At 61.7% G+C, this 7929-nt stretch overlaps 1 long non-coding RNA gene across 1 annotated transcript; it reads left to right on the forward strand.

The window, feature by feature from the left end:
* The first annotated feature begins 541 nt into the window (after nucleotides 1–541).
* Nucleotides 542–2438, forward strand: LOC145721161 (uncharacterized). Its single transcript, XR_014144626.1, has 3 exons — nucleotides 542–756; nucleotides 1359–1514; nucleotides 2152–2438. It is a non-coding gene; the product is annotated as an uncharacterized LOC145721161 (long non-coding RNA).
* Nucleotides 2439–7929: the final 5491 nt, after the last annotated feature.

Here is a 7929-nt window from a genome sequence, read left to right on the forward strand (position 1 = left end):
GGACCTGGGTGGACATCGAGGCCTCCTTGGGGGGCCCTCCTGGGTCCCTTCAGGGCACACGTAGCCCCCCAGGAGAGCCAGGCCAGGGGCCCCTCCTCACCGCCCCCCCTCATCAGCGGCCTTGTTTCTCAGCTCTCACTGCACTGAGCGGGTAATTAGCCCCGTCAGCTGGGACCACATTTTCTGAGCAGATGCCAGCGAGAAGTTAGTTGTTCCGGAGTTGGAGTTGCAAATATGTAGAGTCTTATTTATTTATCTTTTTAAATGTACAATGTCCCGCCGGGCTCCTCTCCTACCAGCTGACAGTGGGGAAGGTGATCTCAAGGCCGGGCCCTGGAGGCCGGGCTGCAAGGCCCGGGGTCACCTCCCACCCTGCGTCTGGTGCCGGGGGGCTGGAGGCTAGGGCGGGCTCAGGGAAGGGGCTAAGCAGAGCCATGTGGCCCCAGAAGGAGTGACAAGGACACGTGTGTGATGTGCGGCCGGGCCCGCAGCCAACCGCGAGGCTTCTGGGGGGAGTCAGTCTTCTCTGCTCCATCACTTCCTGAGTGATCAAGTGTAACGACTGTGATTTTCAGCCAAGGACGTCCTTGAGACCTGTCCCAGGTCACGATATGCACGGAGCCCCCTTTGGGCCCCTGACCCTCACCCTGGATTCTTGCCAGAGCCCGCAGGCGGAGCCTGCCCTGGCTCTGTGGCCTCTGGCCGACCTTGGCCTGGGTGCTGGGTCACTTGACAGGCAGCAGGAGAGATGTGCAGGTGGGTTCGGACGTGCTGAGCATCTGGTGTTTGTGGGCCATTTGGGTAGGAGATTGGACTCCCTGGGAGTCTGAACTCAGAGGGCTGCCCGAGGGGCCGAGACGGTGGTGTTGGAAACCCCCCTTGCTGCTAGAATCTACCCCCAAGCTTGCATGACGACATGAGGTCAGAAGGCAGCCGAGCCCCTTGCTGCCTGGAGCGCTAGGGTGGGCCTGAGCTGGCCGTGGGTGTCACCACGTCTCCCTGAGGGGCAGTCAAGCTCTGGGATGGCGCCTTTCAACTGCTCTGCGTGGCCAGCACGGTGGGCAGGCTGCGGGACGGAGCCACACGCCGTCCTGGGCGGGCGGGCGGGCGGGCGGGCGGCTCGGCCTGCCGGATGGCTGTCCTCCCTTGAGACCGCGCCCCATGCTGACACAAAGTGAGGCCGGCTCCCTGGGGCCAGAAGAGCAGATCTTTCGAGCTGTTGTTTTGAGCCTACAAGGCAGTCTCTACCCACAGGAGCCTGCGACTTGCCTGCCCTGGCCCAGTTCCCGAATTCCAGTGGTTTCTCCTGGCTCTAGGCTCCCACTCTCTAACCCCCACTGCTTCTGCTTCTTTTTCAGAGCTGTATTCAACCCGGCCGCCACTGCCGAATAGACCAGGGCGGCCGCATCCCTGCTGCTCAGAACGTGAGATTTTTCTCCCTGGCAGTGGGAGGCCTGAGGCCTGACGTCTTATTAGGAGCAGAGCACCGGGCATCAGTGCACCTGTAACCTCAGGTACAGGGAGGGCTGAGCTGTGCCCGTCCTTCCCTCGGCGGCCCCTCGGCGGCCCCTCGGCCCAGCGGGAAGGGAGGCGGGCTCTGCAGTCACATGAGAGGTGTCCCGAGGGTGGGACCTCGTGGAAGGCTGAGCAGGGGGTCTCCGGGGAGGGGCGCCTTCAGGATGCCCCCTGCTGGAGGCTGGTGAGCAGGGAGGAGCCACTGCCCTGTCCTCGGCCCCTCTCAGCAGGGCTGCTGCCCCCCAGCCAGTGGCCGGGCCTCCTGAGTGGAGATGCTAGGCGTCTCGCCCCACAGGTGGCCAGGCGAGAGGGCCCTCTTGCAGGCCTTGGAGCCAGAAGACAGTTGTGTGGTCGGGTGGGGAGGGCAGGGTAGCTGGGGGAGATGGGGAGAGAGGGCAGGGGACCTCCAGCTAGCCCCCAGGACTGGGTGCCCTTTGGGAGCCTCCAGCCACTTCCACAGGGAACAGGGAGCAAGGAGAGGCCGAGGGCCCCCGTGAGCGAGCGGGAGGCTGGTGCCTGAGCGGGGTGTGGGGTGGGGAGCAGGCTGCGGGGTGAGCATCTGCGTGACCGTCCCCCCAGGCCAGGTCTCCGCTCCGTGTCTGCTGGCCTCCGGTGTCTGATTCTTCATTCATTCAGCCCGAGGGATGGTGGTGCCTATGGTGTGCGAGCCCAGAGCCTTCTGCCCCCGTGAGCCGAGGAGATGGAGAGGCCGTGCCATGAGTAAGAAGGCGTCCGCAGCGGGAGGAGAGGGCGGCCTTCCCTCCAACGCCCAGGAGGCAGGTCCTTCCCAGGTGGGGCCCCACGTGCACAGCGACACGGGAAGACACAGGCATACACCTGCTCCCACGAGGACCACGGCGTAAAATACAGGACGCCCAGTTAAATTTCACATGATCAGTGAATCATTTCTCTCGTATTTCATGTTTGGGACATACTTATGCTAAAAATGTTCCTGGGTCATCTGAAATTCAAAACATCAAATGCCTGTCATTTTGATAAATTTGGCAAGCCTGGTTCCTCCTTCTTCGGGAGAGCTGGGGAAATTGGGGAGAGGGGTCTTCTTTTCCCTCACCCACACGGCGCGGTCTGCGGCTCCTGGGGGAGAGCCTGGGCCTGTGTTTCATACATATTCTCCCAAGGCAATGGTTCATAATAGGACCCCGAAATCTTTGTGGCCGAACACTGAGTGAATTTTCCGTCCGGTTTGGCTGAGCCTCTTCTCCCACGGTCCTCTGGGAATCGAATACCTCTGAGTGCTTTGTCCCAGCCTTGGGTCACCGGGCTTAACCGTACGGTATGTTGTCTCCTTTTTATCCACTGCAACAGAGATTAGCATCACGGGCCTAGGTGACCTCGACTCCCTGTGCATCTCGCTGTCACCCCCGCCCTGCTCCCCAGCCAGCCTGGGTGGTTTACGGTGAGGGTGTGTCCTTAGCTGTGTGACTGTGGGCCTGTGGCTGCCCTTCTCTGGTCTCATTTCTAAATCTGAGGGGTGGACTGGATGATCACGGGGATTTTCCCCTTCCCTTCTCAGTGCCCGGTGACATACAGCCGTGCTCTGCGTTGGACCACAGCCCAGACCCATCGCGGACGAGGGTTTGCTCTAAGGAGCCAGTTACCTCAGGCCTTCGTCCTTGGAGGGGCGATTACATTATTTATTTATTTATAAAAGATATTTACTTATTTATTTGAGAGAGAGAGAGAGCACAAGCAGGGGGAGCGGCAGGCAGAGGGAGAAGCAGGCTCCCCGCCGAGCAGGGAGCCTGACATGAGGCTCGATCCCAGGACCCAGGGGTCATGACCTGAGCCGAAGGTGGATGCTTACCCGACTGAGCCACCCAGTTACATTCTAATCAGACCATTCAGAGGCCTCCCAGTCTGCACTGAGCTCTAAAACTGCGTGGGGGCCGCAGGTCTGGGAGGCTGATGGGACTGCGTGTCCGGCAGGAGAAGGGCCCTTGCCCCTCGTGGGCAGCCCCAGGCCCTGCACGTCCGACTGGCCAGCAGCACATCGCAGGAAGGGGCTCAGGGCAGGACAGAAGCTGGAGGCGAAGAGGAGCTCCTGGTGTTGAAAACAGTCCTCACGGTTTTCAACCCTCCCGTCGTGGCGAGGGGTAAAGTTCTCCACCTTTTCTGGTAGTCGGTCTTAGACACGAGCGAGTAATAACTCTGGACAGCTGTGAGGTTCACGCCTGCCTCAGCGAGCCCACTCCTTCTGCTGGCTGGCCCTGGATTGTAGGAAACTCCTCAGGGGGCTGGAAATAACCATCCGAAGTAAGAGTCTTGAGTGGTACCCCTCTTACCGCGGAGACCTGCACAGATGGGGTGGTGAGAGCCCCGTGCATCTGGGAGCTGGCCAGCTTGGGGGTGACGCTGGCACAGAGGGACGCCGGGAAGACCCCCTCACCCTCCAAGCGAGGGGCTGTCATTCCACTTGCTGGAGACTGGCTTCATCTCGAGGGGTCCCCAGAGTAAGGAGCAAAGCTTCTGGCCACAGGCTTGCTTTCTTGACTGGCCAAGGCCTTTGGGGCACCTGGAGCCCGCCTCCCTGAAAGGAGCAGATAGGGATGAAAGGTCAGTTGCTAGAGTATCGCAGTATGTTTGCAAGTTGCTGCCCAGGCCCTGGGGGCTTCTCAGGCGGTTGCGCTATTGTCCACTGGGTCCCTGGGTCCTGGGCCCCTGGTGAATCGAAGTGAGCGGTATTGGCCAGACAGGCGGGAAGGGGCTGGCAAGGAGCCACGGGCATGGCCCTCAGGGCCCGGCGCCCTGAAGGCAGTCCTGCAGCCTCGTCTGGGGACACGTGTCCCCCCAGCTCATTGCCTGGATGTGGTGCAGCCCCCGTGCCCAGCGGTGGTCAGTAAGCAGGCGCAGGGCGCTGGGGCTGCGTGGACCTCTTGGCAGGGAGCGGGGAGCAGGTGTCGGGGCTCTGTTATGGAAACTCCGAGTTACTGACATCGATGCAGAGACGCTCTGTCTCTGACACGGCTTTGGCTGTGCGTCGCATGGCTGTGCAAGTGGACCCCATGTACCCCGGGGAGCGCGGCTGCACCAGTCCCTCCTTCCCCCTCAGGGGTCTACACGTGGATTTCTCCACGGTGTTCTGTAGATGGATGTCAGCCCTCGCCACGCGGACGGACACCTGGCATGGCGTCCTTCATGGTGGTCAGCGGTGTGCAGGGAGCTTTCTGCAGCCCCCAGACTCTCTCTGTCCCTCCTCTGTGGCAGCCCCATCAGCGTGGGTCCCTGGGTGACCACGGGGAGGAGGACCCGCCCCGCCAACCCCACTGGGCACACAGAGGTCTGGAGGAGGGGAGTGGCCGGTGGGATGGGCTGGACTCCTGGCCCTTTGGCATGCATAGGTGTCATGACCCCGGCTCTCTGTCCCCCATTGCTTGGAGCCACCGCCTCGTTCCTCCTCCTCAGGCTGGGCCCTGGCCTAAGACTGCAGTCACCCTCGCCCCCTCACCCCCTCGCCCCCTCCGTCCTCCCCTGCGAGTGGATTCCTTGTCCCCCAGGGTTTCACCCATCCAACCGTGCGGTTTCTGGGCACCTGCTGGGCGTCAAGCGATAGGGAGCCGGCTGAGTCCCTTCACTGTACTCCTTTCCTCCCGCTGATGGGGCAACGTGACAGCAGGGCCTCCCGCCCACCCGCGGCATCTCTGGCCCATCCTCCCTATCACATTTATCCCATGAGCACGCACTGAACCACAGTCTGTCCATAAAGCACTGAACGTCTCTTTATTGAACAGTCATGCCGGGGACCCAATATCTAAGGGATGTTAGGTGAAGCTGCTCAGGGAAGCAGCTGGATAGGACGGGGTGCAGGCTGGCCTCTGTCTGTGCCTCCGTCTACCCTCTAGGATCGCCGAGGCACTCCATGGGTGGGTGGAAACCCTGGGGAGTCTCCTGAGGCTGGAGGCCGTGTGATCCACCCTGCCCCCCACCATCCCACATGCAGCTGGCTCCAGGTAGGTGCTCAGGGGGGTGGGCTCCCTGCAAACACAGCTGGATGGCACAGTGGGTGCTTCGCAGATCCTGAGGGGCTGCGTCTGGGGCACCTAGATCTGGGAAGGGGGCCCCAACCGTGGGGTGAGAAGTCTGGGACAAGGGGACAGGCTCCCCACAGCTCACATGGTTTAGACCACACTCCATTCCCTTCCGAACAGCCCCCAGCCTGGCCCAGGGTTCATGTGGGTTTACCCCCCTGGTCTGTCTTCTGGAGGGCAGACCAGCCTGCAGGAGTGTGCATCCCTGGGCCCAGTCGGGGGACAGAACTTTGTGTGCCCCCAGGCCAAGGACAGCTGCTTGTGGGGAGGTGGACCTAGCTGGGGGTCCAGGTTGGGGCATCCGCCCCCTGAACACAAAGCCCCTCACAGCGAGGATGGGTCTGGGGCAGGAAGATGGGGAGGGAAGCTGGGGGTCCCTCCTCCTCCTGTCCCCACGCCCGGTGTTCGTCACTGGAATTCTGAAGAGCCTGAGCATCTGAGGGTCTGAATTGGAGCCTGGCCTTCCACAACATTCTGGAGGTCTCGGGCTGAGCCTGGAGGATAGAATGCACTTCACTTAGCGGCTCCTTGGAAAGTTGTGCCCTGCAGCCTCACCTTCTCGGGGACGTGGAGGCTGGGGCCTGCCCTGGCCCCTGAGCTGTGAAGGCGGGCCTGGCTCTGCCCACCTGCTGCTCCCTCCCGGCTGCAGACTCAGGTCAGGATTCCCATCAGACCCCCGTGGTGCCTTGGCTCACAGCCTGGCTTCCCTGACCTACCCTGGGAGCTCACCTAGATGCGGGTCCACCCGGACTTGTCTCCACAGTGAGGACCTTGGGGCTGGTGACATGACGGTGCAGGTTTAGACCCGTGAGCAGGCTTCTGTGCTGGGCCTGGCCAGGTGCAGGCCTCTCCCTTCTCCCCTGGACAGTGGCCATGGCCTCCCACGTGTCCCTCTGCATCAGCCTCTGCACGGGCCAGCTCAGGGCTCCACCTCCGGTAGCAAGACTGAGGGCTCGGCCAGTAGGCATTTATTTCTCACGGCTCTGGAGGCAGGGAGCCCGAGATCGGGAGCCGGCACGGTCAGACCCCTGGTGAGGCCCCTTCTCACTGTGTCCTCATGTGGTGGGGATGGAGGAGGGAGCTCTCCGGGCTCTCCGGGGTGTCTTCCTATCAGGACACTAATCCCAGTCCCACGGCCCCACCCTCATGACCTGATCCTCCCCGAATGGCCTCCTTCTCCAAATTCCATCACTGTGGGGCTTCAATATATGGATTTGGAGGGATGTAATTCAGTCCTGGCAGCCTCCTTCCCTCTGATTCATCCCCGCTTGTCTTCCAGAGCATCTTCATACCATGGGAGTCTGACCGGCCTGGCGAAGCCTTCCCGAGGCTCTGTTCCCGTGCTCGGCACTACGGCCCTCCAGACTCCCACGACCGGGCCACGCTGCCCGGCAAGGAATGTGGTGCGTGTGGCAGGAAGGAGGTCCTGGCAAGGCCATGGGATGCTGCTCCCGGGTCAGGTCACAGAGACGGTGCCTTCTGCCTTGTCTGGAAGCACAGCTTGTCTGGTTCCCCTCGCCTTCTGAGTAAACAAGGACCCAGAGTGTTCCTGGAGGAGCCCTCCAAACCCCTCCTAGCCGGGGCTTGAGTGAGGGCTGGAGCGTATGGCCGCCTGGCCCTGGGCCCCGTGACTGGGGCAGGTGTGGACACGTGACCGCGTGGCCGCTTAGAGAGCCTCCTGGCCTCGTGGCAGCTCTCTGCCTCTGCAGTGGGATCTGGGAAGATGTGTGCCACGCTGACGGGGTCGCCTGCCACCACGTGGAGCCCGAGAAAGCTGAGGGCGAGCAGCCGAGTGGAGAGGGCCCGGTGGCGCCACTGGATCCTTGGAGCCAGCTGAACCTACATCTTGCATCCAGCCCGACCGTGCTTGGGTCTTTTTCCTGTTTTAGAAAAGTAGACTTTATTTTTTTTTTTTTAAAGATTTTATTTATTTATTTCAGAGAGCGAGAATGAGAGAGAGCGCATGAGAGGGGGGAGGGGCAGAGGGAGAAGCAGACTCCCCGTCGAGCAGGGAGCCCGATGCGGGACTCGATCCCGGGACTCCAGGATCATGACCCGAGCCGAAGGCAGCCGCTTAACCGACTGAGCCACCCCGGCGCCCGAAAAGTAGACTTTAATTTTTAGAGCATTTAGGTTCACGGCAAAATCGAGGGAAAGGTACAGAGAGTTCCCACGTGCTCCTGTCCGCTCCCCCAGCAGGCACAGCCTCCCCCCACTAGCAGCACCCCACCAGATGGCACACACATCAGTAAACGTACACGGACGCATCCTCACGACCCGGAGTCCACCGTGTACCTTATGGTTCATCTCGGCGATGCACACCGTGTGGGTTTGGGCAAACGCGTCATGACGTGCGTCCACCAGTAGA

Source organism: Leptonychotes weddellii, chromosome 4, assembly GCF_054177405.1.
Source record: "Leptonychotes weddellii isolate Sample4059 chromosome 4, ASM5417740v2, whole genome shotgun sequence".
Classification (NCBI taxonomy): domain Eukaryota; kingdom Metazoa; phylum Chordata; class Mammalia; order Carnivora; family Phocidae; genus Leptonychotes; species Leptonychotes weddellii.